Source organism: Delphinapterus leucas, chromosome 1 (assembly GCF_059928025.1).
Source record: "Delphinapterus leucas isolate spDelLeu-1000000601 "Yukka" chromosome 1, BTC_Dleu_Yukka2, whole genome shotgun sequence".
Lineage (NCBI taxonomy): Eukaryota > Metazoa > Chordata > Mammalia > Artiodactyla > Monodontidae > Delphinapterus > Delphinapterus leucas.
This window is the reverse complement of record NC_143129.1, coordinates 61657092-61671491: the sequence shown is the minus strand read 5'-3', so window position 1 is coordinate 61671491 and position 14400 is coordinate 61657092. Positions and strand designations below refer to the sequence as shown.

The window sequence follows — 14400 nt, the reverse complement described above, 5'->3', positions numbered from 1 at the left end:
AAACAGAAGTATCTATCAAGCAACATATCTACTAAGACGTGCTCAATGGACCTGGTGAGCAGGAAGCTCTTGGCACCCTTTTCCAGGGCTGTTTCATAAGGAAGAGGGTATGGCAATTAAGCCAAAATGCAGTGGGTTTCAGAGTAAAAGGGAGGTAAAATAGTAGAGGTATCAAGTGTTTCAGGAATCCCAGAAATGAATGAAAATTGTGCCAGACTTCTCTAAAATTGAAAAAGGGTTAGAGAACATAAAATGGCATGAGGAATGAATGGAATATGGGAGAAGAATATCTAAGGAACTTATCTATTTGGAAAATCATTGATAACTAATTTTCTGGCATGCTTTCCATTTAGTAGCTATAGAAGTATAATTGGCCTATGTGTCCTTCCCTCTTCCCCATTCTCAAATTAGTATACATGTATCATATGGGCCACTTCCTATCTTCTTCTTAGGGTACACTACAGAGAGCTTAATTCCTACCAACATCTATATGATCAGTGGCCATTTGACACACCATGAGGCACAGAAAGCATGAACTCGGGATTCATACTACCTTGATCTGAATCCTATCTCCACTTTCTATCTATGTGGTCTTGTGCAAATTACTTAATCTCTTTGTTTCTCACTGTCCTTATCTGTAAGGTAAGGATAATAATAATACCACTTCATAGCATAGTTGGGAGGTTTAAATGAGTTACAACATGTGAAATGCTTAGAACAGTGCTTAGAACATACAAAGCAATATACATTGTAGCTGTTTAGTAGTAGTGGTAGTATTTGTGGGAACAATAAAACAGAATGTTTGAAATTGAAATTATGCTGGAAAATCTAGGATTTTTGTGTGCACGTGTGGCTGGTAGAAGTCCAAATCAAACTAGTTTCACTAAATGGGTAACTTTATTGGCTCATGTAACTGTGTTGGATTATTTAGGCAGGGAGAGATTTGTTCTCTCTGCATCTCTTGGGACTGTTACTTTTTGACTCGTGGCATCATTCTCTTCTGTAGCAGAAAGGGGAGGGAGGATGTGGTTAGTAGTCCAGGGCTACATTCTGATAGTCCGTAATGCAAAAGCAAGAGAAGCTCCCCCCTCTCAATCCCATTCTCAGCACAGTATGCAGGAAAAGTCCAGGAGAGGAAGGGTATGGCCCAACCTGCGGCATGTACCCACCCTTGTGTTTGGGAAAATGGGGACCTTGATTAATAACTCCAAGACCACATGGAACCAGAAGAAGGGGGCTAGGCAGATAAATCTATGTTATAATATTCAATATCTTTAAAAATCACATGCTGGGAATTCCCTGCAGTCCAGTGGTTAGGACTCCGCACTTCCACTGCAGGGGGCACAGGTTCGATCCCTGGTTGGGAAACTAAGATCCCACATGCCATATGGAGTGGCCAAAAAAATAGAAATTAATTAATTAATTTAAAAAAGTAAAATAAAATTACATGCTCACCATACTTTGACTTTTTTTTTTTTTTGCGGTACGCGGGCCTCTCACTGTTGTGGCCTCTCCCATTGTGGAGCACAGGCTCCAGACGCGCAGGCTCAATGGCCATAGCTCACGGGCCCAGCCGCTCCGTGGCATGTGGGATCCTCCCGGACCAGGGCACGAACCCGTGTCCCCTGCATCGGCAGGCGGACTCTCAACCACTGCGCCACCAGGGAAGCCATCAAATTCTTATAAGAGACTTATAAATCGGTATTATTATTATTATCTCCATTTTACAAATGAGGAAATGGAAGAAAGAGAAAGATTAAGTTGCTTGCCCAAAGGTCACTCATCAAAAAGCGGTAGATCTGGGAGCTGAGCCCTGACAGTCCAACCCAAAATCTGGACTCTTAGGCTGTGCTGCCAAAGAGTAGGAGGAAAAAAACCCACCCAATATAGTTGGATAAGAGAAAACAACTTTTCAAGTATGCTTAGTGGAGATTTTGAAATCAAAGCAAGAGATCAACTTGGTTTTGAACCTTCATAAGATGCTGAAGACCCAGAAATGTTTGTTGGAGTTTGGAGTGAATTTTCAAAAATTCTATCAGTGTTCTAAATCATCCAAAAAATATATCAGATACAATGTGTTTCAATCTCCTAAGAGAACGTCCTCGAAAAAGCATATCTTGCACATTCTTGGGTATTAACTAAGAGCTTATTTGTATTACAAACAACTTTAGCTACTGAAGGATTGACGACTCTCTCTTTGCAGAGCTGAGAGCAAGCATCAAGCCGACCTTTAGTTAAGTCAGAAGCTCTGGTTCATAAGATCTTGAGATCCAGTAACACCTCTGAACACCTTTCTTCCCTCAGGTTTATGGGATTCCTCCTATATTCCTTTCTTCTTCACAGTTGCCACTACCCCATCTATTTTTCTCCTAACAAAGCTATCTGAGAAACTACCTCTTCAGCTTTCTTTAACCATGCTTAATGACCTCAGGAAATAAAGCCCAGAAGCCCTTTTTGTTTTCATGGAATGACTGTTAATTGCTATGTGGAAACAAATTTGTGGCCAAAAGAAACTGACAAAAATGGAGAAGTAAGAAATATTTACAAAATCTTGACAAATTCTTTAAATTATTCCTCATATTTTACCAAAATGAGTCAGGAGACTGGGACTAAACTAATTTTATCATAGTCCTACCTAGAACTTGCTTTTTTCATAATTATTATTTATTGAGCAATTAGATGCTGGGCACTGTTTGAAGTATTTTATGTATGTTAGCGTCTCATGACATCCTTGTGAGGTAGGTGCAGTTAGCATCTTACTTCATATGAAGAAACAGGCACATAAGCCTGGGCTATTTGCTCAGGGTGATTTAGTACATAATAGGGTCATGTTTCAAACTGAGGCCACTGCAATATATGGCTACTCTGGTGTAACCAAAATTGGGACAGGTGATTTGACAAGCAGAAGTGTGTAACAGTGTGGGGACCGAGTGGAAGTATGGCTTAGAAGCTAGCTGCTCTGGCAGCCTTCCTTGGTAGAGTACCTGGCAGATCATCAATGCCCAGTGACTGTTTTTCAGCCCTTTTCATAAACTGGAATTTCTCAATTTCCCAAAGATGATGAGTGTCTTGATGACAATTCACACTGACCAAACTCGTAGGACACTAACGTAACAGCCATAATGTCAGGTGATATATTCCTTTCTAGTGTCTGGAAACTCTGACCCTCTGTCTGGGAGTCCCTCTTCTGGTATCATGGAACCTGGAAAACCAGAAAGTTTATTAATGAGAGTAGAATTGTAGCGAGGGAAGTAAAAAAATTTCCTCTAGGCTCTGGACATGGCTAGTGAAATACTCCTTCCCCCATGCCAGAGGACAAAAGCTGATGGCTCTTGTTGCCAGATCTGATGTCCTCCATGGGTCAGGGGCTGGATGAACATGTCTTGGTAGCTCTCTGGATGTTAGAAAAGAAAAATCTTCCCCACGTTCATGCAACAGAGATGGAATGGCAACCGTGGAATTATCATTCAGCTCTGACTCCAAAGCCAGTGTTTTTCACAGCACCCCCCCCCCCCCCACCCCCACCCCCACCAATCCTGTTTTGAAAGGGAGACAACAATAGACCACAGTTAGGATCAGCCAATCAGACAAATGTTTACTCAGTTCCTCTGAAGCCCTCACTCTGTGACCTGCAAAATGTATATCAAGAACTGTCTTTGAAATTGGCAAATTTAAGAGGCAGGTTTACTTAAGTGTGAAATTAAATTGAATGGAATCGCTAAAAATAAAACCAAAAAACAGTCTTTGCCCTCAAAGAGGTTACAGTCTCATCCTGTAGTTAAGAGCAACAAACAGGGAAGTCTGTGGCACAAACTCTAGATGCCTAGATGTCAAAAAGGTCAGAAAAGGGCTTCCCTGGTGCCGCAGGGGTTAAGAATCCACCTGCCAATGCAGGGGACACGGGTTCGATCCCTGGTCCGGGAAGACCCCACATGCCATGGAGCAGCTAAGCCCGTGTGCCACAACTACTGAGCCTGTGCTCTAGATCCCATGAGCCACAACTACTGAGCCCACGTGCCACAACTACTGAAGCCCAAGCACCTAGAGCCCGTGCTCTGCAGAGAAGCCACTGCAATGAGAAGCCCGCGCACCGTGATGAAGAGTAGCCCCCGCTCGCCATAACTAGAGAAAGCCCACGCACAGCAACGAAGACCCAACGCAGCCAAAAATAAATGAATTCATATTTTAAAAAAAGGTCAGAAAAGAGAAAGTATTATTGAGAGCTGGCATGGTTAGGGAAGGCTCTAAAATTGACCAGAAACTTTGAGAATGGTTTTAGTTTAGCTTGGTGGAGGGGAAGGATAGTACATCTCAGTGGTTTAAAGATTATGAAGGAGGGAATAACTTCCAAGAAGAACAATGTAGCTGAATAGAGAGTTATGCAGGGTAGGTAGAGTGGGGCCTGATAATAACAGGCCTTCAAAGGCATGAAAGGAGTTTGGATAGGATGAGTTTGGCACACAGGGTGAGAGTGTTCAGGAATGTCAGCCAGGTGGCTACTGTGGCAATCCGGATCTGAGCTGCTGCGGGATCCAACTGGGGTGAGGCAGGTGGGAATGGGACAGGAGGAACTGATATTTGGAAGGCAATATTATTAGGCCTTCATTATCAAGAGGAGGGAAATAAAGGGCAGGTTCAAAAATAACTCTCAGGCATCTCCTGTGTTCACTGATGTTTATGCTTAGCCAGTTTTTCCTCCCTCCTCCTTTTTCTTTGAACTGTCTTCCATCAACTACATGTAAAACTATGCAGAGTAAAATAAGATCAAATATTTCTGGTAAACTCTTTTTGGGCCAGTTTATAGTTGTTTTATCTCAATGGGAAAAGAATCTTGAGAATCAAGAATCTTCATTATTATTTTTAGTCTGCCTTCTTTGAACATTGAGTATGCACTTTTTTCTTTTCTTTCTTTGTTTCTTTCTTTTGATATTTAGGTATCCTTAGTCTGTATTTCCTTAGTCTACAACAGAATTGTGTCTGCTTTTGTCAGTTACATGTTCACCTGAAAACCTCTTCAGTTTCATCGTGTTCTTCTGCAAACACTAATAAAAATAACCTGAAGTTAATATTCCACCTTACATTCAGAAAGATCCCACTATTCTTTACAATGTGTACTGATATTACTTTATGTAGACACAGTGCACTTCCTTAGTGCCTTTCATCTGAGGATCATACAGCACACAGCAAACATTAACTAATTCTAACAGCAACCTTGTGAACTGTAATTTTTATGTGTGTATAGTAGATGAATCACCTGAAGGATCAGCAGGACACAGGCTTTGTGGGGAAGACCAGGCCTGGCACAACTTAATGTATACACAACCCAGTCAAATCGTTCAGAGCAAGAAAGGCAACATCATTTTTTATTTAACTAAAACCACTAATGGAGTTTCAGTGAGAGACTAATTATCCAGGTAACAACTTGTCTAGGTTTCCACAAGCAACACTTGGGCTTTTGCAACAAACAGTGCCAAAAAAAAAAAAAAAAGGGAGTTTTAGAGTCTATTAATAGCTACACCCTCAGTGTTACTGTCCCTCCGGGGACCAGTGCTCAGCAACAAAGCAGCCCTACTCATTAACTGAAGCTTTGATTTAGTATCAAGGCAGAGAAAGTGTGCCACAGGCTGACTCATCAACACAGTTTCCTACTGAGATTTCCCTCGAGGGTCTCTCCTTCAGGTGTGTAGCAGACCAAGGCCTATTTCGCTGAAGAGGATGAAAGCTTCATATTGTTATGTGGGCTGCTCTTTATATTAAAAATAAAAATAGAATCTATAATGGAAAAACTTGCAAAGAAAATGGACTCTTGCCTTTCTAAGTTGACTCACTCAACAATCAAGGCTAGATACCAACAAATGCTTTCCATTTGGGGGAGCCCACCTTTATTTTAGCTTTTTAGTACAGAAAATTTCAAATACAAACAAAAGTAGATAGAATGTTATAATCAAGACTCTAGGTACCCATCACTTAACTAGCAATTTTCACTCACTTTGTTTTACCAACTATAGTCAAAGGATCTACTAAAGCTCAATTCAAAAGACATGTCACTAACGTTGGAAGGGGAAGGTGGTAAACATTCTGATTTGGTGGGAGGGTGGGAAAAGAAACCCATAAGAATTGTTAAAGTTTAACACCAAAGTTAAGGCAAGGGAATTAGTCAAGTCTACCTGGCATTTGCTCCATTTGAAAGAACCCTAGATTTCGTAACATAACCAAATGAATAAATATATCATTTGTTCAGCAATACAATAATTAGCCATAATTGCATAATAAAGCATAATTTAACCTTCCTGCGGACATAATGCTAAGTTAAATCAGAAGCCATGCAAAATAAGTCACCGTCAATGCATGCTCTAAATCCATTATAAGCTCATGCCATTCAAGGGCAGTGCATTGAACCTTGAATTTTACTGGCTCAGTCATCCTTACCTTTTGTAGCAAATTGATTGTCAAGGGGCCAAAAGAGCAAGTGGGAGTTTGTTTGGCATATTTTTTGTAATTAAGGGCCAGTGATCATTTTGTGTTCAGCTTCTATTGTTCAGTACTTTCCTTTAAAAAATATTTTATGAGAAAATTGTTTTATTTTAAACTTTTTAATCAATTTTACTTCATTAAAATTTTAATCAAAGTATTTATGTACATAATTTTTAAAAAATCAAATTGCACCAAATAAGTTATAAAGACAAACAGTAGTTTCTTGCCCCACCCCTTCATATTACCTCCTAATGATTGCCGCAGAAACTATTCCTTTTTATTTTTGGCCCTGCCACTTGGCTTGTGAAATCTTAGTTCAGGGATTGAACCCTGGCCCTCATCAGTGAAAGCATGGAGTCTTAACTACTGGACCACCAGGGAATTCCCAGATGTTATTACTTAAAAAAAAAAAAATCATATTAACTGTTTCTTTGTGTGTGTATAAACATATCTCTATATTCCTAGATGTGGAAGCCTCTGTCTTGTTTCAATCTGTATTGATTGCTCTCTGGGCCTGCTTCTTCCATGTTGCATTGCAATGTTTCCCAGATTCCATGTCTTTCTCTGTCTTGATCTATATCTCTCTTTTGTTGGAGTGCATCTTTAATAAAATCCAGAGAAGGATGGACAGAAAATAAATTTTCTGAAACCCGCTCCCAAAAAAACCCCCCAAAACAACAACAACAAAAAAAGCTTGGGAATTCCCTGATGGCCCAGTGGTTAGGGCTCTGCGCTTTCACCGCAGGGTGCAAGGGTGATCCCTGGTTGGGGAACTAAGATCCTGCTGTGCAGGCAAAAAAAAAAAAAAATTCTGTGTCCTTGAAGCAATGAAAATATCTTATGGCTTGAATGGTACTTTTTCCTCAGAATTCTGAAAGCATTGCTTCATTATCTTCTAGCATTCTTATTGATAACAGAATTCCGAAGCCATTCTCTTTCTTGCTCCTTTGCATATGACCTGTTTTTCCTCTCTGGAAGCTTTTAGAATCTTTATCTCTGGTATTAAAAAATTTCACAATGTCAGACTTTTGTGTGAGTGTTTCTTCAGCCACTGCTCAGAGTATCTGGGCTTTTTCAATTCATAGACTCCTGTCATTTGGGTCTGGGGAATTTTCTAGTATTATTTCTTTGATAATTTACTCATCTCTATTTTCTCTTTTTGCAGAAATTTTATACTTGGTTTTTGGCCTTGCTGGATTCATCCTCTATATCTCTTTTATTTCCTCTTTTCTATCCTTCTCTGCTTTCTGGGAGATTAATTAACTTTCTCTTCCAACCCTTCTAATCACATTGTTATTTTGGCTATTATGTTTTTAATTTCTAAGATAGCTTTTACATTTCCTGTTTATTTTTTATAGAAGTCCATTTGGGTTTTTTAATTGGTTGTCATATAATCTCTTACTTCCTTGAAGGTTTTAGAGTTTTAAAAAGAGTTTTATTCTTCTTATGTTGGCTCTGTCGTCTCTGGGCCCCTTTGTTCTATTTACTTAGTTTAGGATGATTAGGCAGGAGCCAGCCGTTTCACTGGAGGGTTAGAGAATGTATTTTTTTTCTGGAGCTATTCAGTTTCTGCTCTGCAGAATCACTTAGCTGCTACTTCATCTGATTTCAGTTTTCAAAAACTGTTGACGTCTTTTATCTGCTGCTGTTTCTTCTCTCATTGTCTTAATTTTAGGGAGTTCTTAGGCAGGAGAAGAGAAATTCATATGATCCATCTGTCATCTTCAACTAGAATCTATTGGAGAAGTGTAAAAGCTCTCAGAAATACAACTTTTGGATTACTCTTGCTGGTTGTCATTAACGGAGGTAGCAAGATTTATAGAAGCAGTCTTTAAATCTCACTGTTAAGCTTTCTGTCTGAACCTATTAGCTTAGCTGAGCAGAGCATGGTAAAATAATGCCAAGGTCATGAGTTTGATCTCCATGAAGGTCAATAGCCTTACTTAATTTTGAGGGCTCCATCTTCTCCCTCAACTCACAGAGAAAGTCAAGAATGTTGTTTTATGGGAAAGAAATCCAAAAAAGAGGGGAATACATGTACACATATAGCTGATTCACTTTGCTGTACAGTAGAAACTAACACAACATTGTAAAGCAACTATACTCCAATAAAAGTTAATTTAAAAAAAAAAAAGAATGTTGTTTTGGGTAGCTATAAAATAGGTAAGAAATAATACAGCTTTCATTTTACTGCTGTTGTTAAGATTCTAAGTCCTATGCTGCTACAAGAACTTAAAGGGAACAAAAGTTTTCTGCTGGTGGAAAATCAAATATGCCTTAGATTGTCTCCCCAGAAGCAGACTCTTAGAGGGTGATTTGTGGAGAAAGTTTTATTGAGAAGTAATCTAGGAACAACACCTGTAAAGAGTGAGGGCAATGGGAAAAATTGATCTTTGATGCAGTCACAACAGAGGCCTCAGCTGATCCCACAAGAAGTTTTGGATCTGGGAGTCCCTTTAGAGATGTTCTACCTTGAGACAAGAGATCAGACATTTATAACCTCACGTTGACCAGTTGTTGGATGAGAACTATCATTAGGAAAGAAGCATAAACTCCTGGGGAAGAGGCTCTTATTAGCTGATGGCAATTTCCAGAGTGTTTTGAAGTTTTGGTCACCAGTCAGTTGGGGTAGCAGACCATAATATCGCCTATACTATATAAAGTACTGACCTCTTGAAAGTTTAAGAGCTAAAATATTTGTTCTTCCTTTCACTTCTCCTAGATTCTCATGGGGAGAAGAAAATGAGTGGTTAAATGGCAGAAGTGCAACTATATTTGGAGTGAGAAGTAACAAAGGATCTGTTCAGTCCGTAAACCAGATAATTAGCCTCCAAGAAACAAAATGAATGAAATAAACACTCCAGGGGCTTGAGAATTTTTATTCCCATTATTTCCTTCATTTGTACATTTTGAGTATATTTACTTTGGTCAACAATCAGTCTTAGGTTTTATTTTTATTTATTTTTTTGGCCATGCCCCGCAGCTCACAGGATCTTAGTTCCCCCACCAGGGATCAAACCTGTGTCCCCCACAGTGGAAGCATGGAGTCCTAACCACTAGACAGCCAGGGAATTCCCCATTCTTAGGTTTTAAACATGAAGCCAAAGTTGTTATGTTTATGGTGTTAAATTTGGGATAAGTTCAAAGACAATACCTTCAGGAGAAAGAAAACACTCAATGTATTTCAACTTCAGTTAACAGAGCACAGAAAAATAATAGTCAAAAATTCTCACTAATTTTTCACTCTTTATTTATGGGGAAAGCATAAACTAGTGACTTGTTACTAAAATAGATGTCTTTAAGCATATATACAAAAAAAGTTTTATTAGTACATTATTTTAATGTTCATAGCAGTGATATATAATACTGCCTATAGGGACTTCCCTGGTGGCGCAGTGGTTAAGAATCTGCCTGCTACAAGAATATACAATGGAGAAAAGACAGCCTCTTCAATAAGTGGTGCTGGGAAAACTGGACAGCTACAGGTAAAAGAATGAAATTAGAACACTCCCTAACACCACACACAAAAATAAACTCCAAATGGATTAAAGACCTAAATGTAAGGCCAGCTTTTGACCCACCTCCTAGAGAAATGGAAATACAAACAAAAATAAACAAATGGGACCTAATGAAACTTCAAAGCTTTTGCACAGCAAAGGAAACCATAAACAAGAAAAAAAGACAACCCGCAGAATGGGAGAAAATATTTGCAAACGAAGCAACTGACAAAGGATTAATCTCCAAAATATACAAGTAGCTCATGCAGCTCAATATCAGAAAAACAAACAGCCCAATCCAAAAATGGGCAGAAGACCTAAATAGACCTTTCTCCAAAGAAGATATCCAGATTGCCAACAAACACATGAAAGGATGCTCAGCATCACTAATCATTAGAGAAATGCAAATCAAAACTACAATGAGGTATCCCCTCACACCAGTCAGAATGGCCATAATCAAAAAATCTACAAACAATAAATGCTGGAGAGGGTGTGGAGCAAAGGGAACCCTCTTGCACTGTTGGTGGGAATGTAAATTGATACAGCCACTATGGAGAACAGTATGAAGGTTCCTCAAAAAACTAAAAATAGAACTACCATACGACCCAGCAATCCCACTACTGGGCATATACTCTGAGAAAACCATAATTCAAAAAGAGTCATGTGGGGCTTCCCTGGTGGTGCAGTGGTTGAGAGTCCGCCTTCTGATGCGGGGGACATGGGTTTGTGCCCCGGTCTGGGAAGATCCCACATGCTGTGGAGCGGCTGGGCCCGTGAGCCATGGCCACTGGGCCTGTGCATCTGGAGCCTGTGCTCCACAACAGGAGAGATCACAACAGTGAGAAGCCCACATACTGCAAAAAAAAAAAAAAGAGTCATGTACCACAATGTTCATTGTAGCTCTATTTACAACAGCCAGGACCTGGAAATAACCTAATGTCCATCAAAAGATGAATGGATAAAGAAGATGTGGCATATATACAATGGAATATTACTCAGCCATGAAAAGAAATGAAATTGAGTTATTTGTAGCGAAGTGGATGGACCTAGAGACTGTCATACAGAGTGAAGTAAGTCAGAAAGAGAAAAACAAATACTGTATGCTAACACATATATATGGAATCTAAAAAAAAAAAAAAAAAAAGAAAATGGCTCTGAAGAACCTAGGGGCAGGACAGGAATAAAGACGCAGATATAGAGAATGGACTTGAGGACATGGGGAGCAGGAAGGGTAAGCTGGGACAAAGTGAGAGAGTGGCATGGACATACATACACTACCAAATGTAAAATAGATAGCTAGTGGGAAGCAGCCGCATAGCACAGGGAGATCAGCTTGGTGCTTTGTGACCACCTAGAGGGGTGGGATAGGGTGGGTGAGAGGGAGATGCAAGAGAGAGGAGATGTATGTATATGTACAGCTGATTCACTTTGTTATACAGCAGGGATTAACACACCATTATAAAGCAATTATACTCTAATAAAGATGTTTAAAAAAAAAAAAGAATCCACCTCCCAATGCAGTGGACATGGGTTTGATCCCTGGTCCGGGAAGATCCCACATGCTGTGGAGCAACTAAGTCCATGTGCCACAACCACTGAGCCTGCGTGCTGCAACTACTGAAGCCCGTGCGCCTAGAGCCCATGCTCCACAACAAGAGAAGCCACCACAATAAGCCCACGCACCACAACGAAGACCCAACACAGCCAAAAATAAATAAATAATTAATTAATTTAAAAAAAATACTGCCTATACTGTATGCTCTAAAATTGTGTTTTGTTGTTGTCAATAAAAATATTTTTAATGCTTTAGAAAAAGTGATCGAGGAAAATAGGATATCAGTTAGAGTACTTCCATTTCCATCCTTCCTGCCCTACCACTGAGTCCATCTCAATCACTCTTCCCCTCTCCTGGACTAGGGTTTATGTATGCTATTTTATCTCTAATAATTACATTTTACTCCTTGGAAAAGGTAGAGAATTTTAATAACATCTTTTGACACATTTTGTTGTTGCTAAAAAGTCAGAAATTCAGTATTTTCTAAGCAAAGATATATCAAAATCATTCAAAACATAGCTAAATAAAACAATGGTTTGAAACTTTAATTTTGTTTTCTCAAGCTTCAAGTCTGTGGAAAACCAAAGGTAAAGAACAATAAGGGAACTTCACAGCTTAAAAGCCTATTTCTCATTGTTCCTGGGAAACTGAAGAACATTAGTCAACTAACCTGAAACTTTAAAAGAGGGAGGGAGCAAATTTTTGTTAGGTGGTGACTTAATGGGTTCAACATGACAAGATGCAGGTGAAGAGAAGCGGTGGCTGAGTCATGTGTAGGAAACAACTGAGCTTCAACGGCAGCTGAATTCAGCATCTTGTGGTAATTGAGAACAACTTAAGTTGGTTTCTCTGTGTCACAATAAAGGCTGGGAGGATGGTTTCAGCATCATCTCAGAGAATCTTCAGGAAACTCTGGAGTTAGGCTCATTTGGTTGGATTTTGTTCAATATGTTCAATGGCTCCTGCCTTTGTGTCAGCAAGGGCTCCATCACCCATGAAATGTTAGAGCTGTAAAATTCAAAAGGTACTTTAGATAGACTGAAATATAAGTCTTCCTCCCTCCTCTGTTCTCCAGCCTTCTCATTCCCTTGCCAGAGGCAAGCATTGTTTCCATTCCATTCCATTGTGTATTTGCCCCTAAGATATTCTAAAATGTAGGTTTTAAAAAGCCACACTTTCTATTTTTGCTGCCACTACCTCCTTGTCACTTACAATCAATGTAATAATTTTGTCTTATGATTTTATAGTAAACCTCTGTTGGCTCTTAATGATCAATTACTATTTCTAAAAGTGATCCTAAACAATGTGTGTGTGTCCTTGAATTTCTGCTGGGACAGATTTCTGTGGTTTCTGGTTACATATTGAAATTTCTTTGGGGGCCAGACAGGAAATCAAAATATGTAAAATGGCTGGGAGAAGACAGCAGGAAGTGGAGGGCAGGGTACAAACTGAAGTGCCCAGTCTAAAGGTATTTCAAATACCAAGACTGTTATATAAATAGTACTACTAAACTATCTAGTTTTGTGGTCCTTTATTGTACAATTTACTGTTCTTAAAAATCATAAACATACTTACCCACCACCAGTCTTCTAGCACTTAGTCCATTTTTCCTAATTCATAATTACAAAAAGCAATTTAATAATTTTAGGATCCTGATAGATAATTTGGTTGGGTCCCAAGGGATTTAAATATGGTATGGAAATGTCTTACTTTCATTAGGCAGAATCACAGGACGCAGGCTCTGAAGTCAGAGAGACCTGAGTTTGAACTTTGGCTTGGACGTTGGCCAGATGGGGCAAATTCCTTAAGCCTTTGGGCACTTACCTTCTTTATCTACAAAAGGGGTTAACAATCCCTTGGCTTTGAAGATTGTATTAGATAACGTAGGTTAAGGGCTTAGCACAGTGCCTGGCACCTACTTGGTGATCAGTAAGTGATTGCAGTTATCATTACAGTACTTTGAAGACCTTGGTACAAGCTTATGCTGCTTTAGACTTGAATTCCCTCTTTTTTTTTTAAAGGTTTTTTAAAATTAATTAATTAATTAATTAACTTTTTGGCTGCGTTGGCCCTTTGTTGCTGTGCGCTGGCTTTTCTCTAGTTGTGGCGAGCTGGAGCTGCTCTTCGTTGTGGTGCTCGGGCTTCTCATTGCGGTGGCTTCTCTTGTTGCCGAGCATAGGCTCTAGGCACGCGGGCTTCAGTAGTTGCAGCACACAGGCTCAGTAGTTGTGGCTCGTGGTCTCTAGAGGGCAGCCTCAGTAGTTTTGGCGCACAGGCTTAGTTGCTCTGTGGCATGTGGGATCTTCCCAGACCAGGGCTTGAACCCGTGTCCCCTGCATTGGCAGGCAGATTCTTAACCACTGCACCACCAGGGAAATCCCTTAAATTCCCTCTTAACCAATTGTTTCCTACTTGTTTTAATCCAGAGGTCATTTCTGACAAAAGGCAGAAACAAGACAGGAATTGATTCATTCGATAATAAATATTTATTGAATATCTTTTACATGACAGGTACGATTCCGGACAGAGTATTGAAGACAGAACTCCTCATACAACTTACCTTAGAGTGAGGGAGACAGACAACAAACAAATTAACAATATATAATACGGTTTCAGGTATTGATAGGTGCTAGGATATAAAGTAAAATAGAGTTAAGAGCCTAGGGTGTGAAGGTGGTGGGGGCAGAAAGGGACTAAAATATTGGTGAATCATAGTTGATGGGCTCCTTGTTGACACAGAGGCAGGAACCAATGAATTAACATTGCCATTGGACTCAAGAAGTAGGTTAGTCCGTTTTTCTTCACACCCTTCTTAGCATTTATTCACAAGGCTTAGTTCATCTGGTTTCAGCCTTCCTGATAACTTTATGTTGG

The 14400-nt window shown here is 39.6% G+C and overlaps 1 protein-coding gene across 1 annotated transcript in view; it reads left to right on the top strand.

Annotated features, from left to right (window-relative positions):
* Nucleotides 1–14024, top strand: part of LOC111170268 (uncharacterized) — a 38349-nt gene extending 24325 nt beyond the window's left edge. The window contains exon 4 of the mRNA XM_089901854.1: nucleotides 9197–14024. The gene's annotated coding sequence lies outside the window, so the exon portion shown is untranslated. The remainder of the gene's footprint in view (nucleotides 1–9196) is intronic.
* The last annotated feature ends 376 nt before the right edge of the window (nucleotides 14025–14400 follow it).